The 2,500-nt window shown below is 30.1% G+C and overlaps 1 protein-coding gene across 1 annotated transcript in view; it reads right to left on the bottom strand.

Annotated features, from left to right (window-relative positions):
- LOC125033204 (E3 ubiquitin-protein ligase TRIM33-like) overlaps positions 1-2,500 on the bottom strand; it is a 44,161-nt gene that overhangs the window by 513 nt on the left and 41,148 nt on the right. Inside the window, exon 17 of the mRNA XM_047624583.1 lies at positions 1-611. This exon is cut by the window's left edge and continues 513 nt beyond it. The gene's annotated coding sequence lies outside the window, so the exon portion shown is untranslated. The remainder of the gene's footprint in view (positions 612-2,500) is intronic.

Below are 2,500 nucleotides of genomic sequence, written 5' to 3'. Positions count from 1 at the left end.
CTTAAAACAACAAAAATGTTGTACACAAAAAAATTAAGTATTCACAAACTTCAAATATACTTTAATACATGTGAGGTATGAAAATAAATACAGGAAACCAAATGCTCTCTATTAAGAGAAGCAAATATTAACTATTTTTATGTTACAAAACTATTACTCTCTTGTTTTTTAATTTTTTTCCCCAACAAAAGTAATGAATATAATATTTACAAAACAAACAAAAAAATGGTTTCATATATTCCATTTGTACCAACTTCCATGACCACCGCTAAAATATCTGTCCCTCATTGTACAACACTGCAATAAAATACACTGATGAAATCATTTAAAAAAAGTGATCACAGATGTCAAAGCACATCTACACTTAATTAGCTGATATTCTCAGCATTCCATATTTGTGAAGGAAAATACCTAAAGCACATTCAGGTTGCAAGTTTGTGTTCTTAATATCAAGTAATACTGTATGCAGGAGTCCAGTTATCTACCTTCCTAAAAGCTCATAAAGAATGCACAATTAATGTACAACTGTCATGTGTTTCACTGCTTTAATGGACAGTAGATGCCATGAAGGTATTTGGTGATCTGACACAGGACATTATCTTGCATGGTACCTGCAATATAGAAAACAATTCTAGTACACCAGTCATTAAATAGAAAAGTCATATCTGAGAACTAATTTGTATTTCATTTTTCCATAAATAGCAAACATCATGAAGCTTTGCTTATATACCATCAATATTATCATTTATTTTTTGTAAGTTAACAGACTTACAGTTTTATGAGAAAATTAAGATCAAGAATTTATTACAGCCCAATATTTCTCAACCCTAGCTTTTAATCACTTATTAACTTCTGTGCACACACAATAAAAAATTACTTTGCTCACTAGACAAAAAAAAACAAAACAAAAAAAAAAAAACCAGTTGAGAAATACTGCATCAGTATATTATTGACCTGCATTCAACATTTTACTGAGATAAATAATGAGCACATATGTGAATTAAATAATTCAGCATAAAATAATTACATGTACTGCACTGGATTGTCCATCTGATTACTGTAATAACAGAAGAAAATAGGCCTTTACATGTATAAAATAAAATGTCCACTAAGGCCTCTCTGCTACCAACACAATTGATTCTATAATTTTTTCTCCATGGCTTACTTCAAAAAATGTGCAATAAATCAAACCTGTAAGCACTTTGATACCATATTTTCTTAAATAAATTTATATTACTGTAATAGTATGAAACTCCTCTCTAACTAAAAATACCCAAATCCTTCTTGCTTGAAGAATCTTTTCTCACGTACTATATCAAATAATTTAAATACTTTTCAATAGTTCTCTAGATTCTTAAATTAGAACACCACTAAAATGGTCAACTGAGATTGATAATTTAATACATTACAGCATGTCATATGTATGACATGCTAAACCTTTTGCATTTCAGAGCTGTATAGCCTTTGGAAATATTTGCTTATAATATCTTTATCTTAAATTTAAACTTATGAGACTTGGATTTTCTCAATTTTGTTACTCAACTATGTGCACATCATTCAAGATTAAAAAAAAAGAAAAAGAAAAAGGATTAAATAAACAAACAAGATAATTATGATAACAATGAAAAAACACAAACAAATAAATATTTTTCATAGCAGAGGGAAAAGTGTAAAATCATTCAGACATGAGATCATTGAGTAGCAGCAAACATGTGATAAATATTATGCTACAAGGCTGCTAAAAAGTTAAGACATTTACATTATTACATGCTCAGGAATGCTCCAGCATACATATAAAAATGGTCAAAAATATCACTTCTAACTCAGCTTAGTATTAATATCATTCTGTTTTTAGTTTGTCGTTTACACTATAATTGGAAAATTGAGATTTGATCAGAAATGTAAACAAAACCATTTTGTCTACTGTAATTAGGCTTAAGAGGCAGACATTCACCTACCATGAACAGTCAATAATGAGAGATCACAACTTCATGTATCAAATAATGACAATTTTCTGTATCCTTTTAGGGAAATATGTCTTACTAGCCAGGAAACACAGTAACAAAAGCTCATGTTTCTGCTTTGCATTCCATGTAAACATGTCCAATTTCATTACAAGTGGGATTTTTCTTTTCTTTTCTTTTCTCGGGGGATTTCCAGCTCATGGTAGGGCTTGCGAGACTTCATCCCTGCAATCGGGTCACAATCATGGCATGATATGATGTCATCGGTTGCCGCTGGTTACTCACCATGACATGATACACATCACCTGCTAATGGTTAAAGCAAAGGTTGGAGAAATAGCTATGATGCTATTTAATATTTTGATATGAATTTTCTTTAACATTCTAAATATAAAAGACACATACACAACTGAATCATTTAACTAGAAGGTTTTCACATTTTCCTATTCACAACCATATAGTAAAATAACACAAATAAAATTATTTGTTGCACACAGCACATTTCGAAAATAGTCTTCTTTGAATCTCTCCTTTGTT

The sequence above is a fragment of the Penaeus chinensis genome, chromosome 16 (genome assembly GCF_019202785.1).
Source record: "Penaeus chinensis breed Huanghai No. 1 chromosome 16, ASM1920278v2, whole genome shotgun sequence".
NCBI classification, from domain to species: domain Eukaryota; kingdom Metazoa; phylum Arthropoda; class Malacostraca; order Decapoda; family Penaeidae; genus Penaeus; species Penaeus chinensis.
Note: the sequence above shows the minus strand (reverse complement) of the source record. Positions and strands in the feature narration are given on the sequence as shown.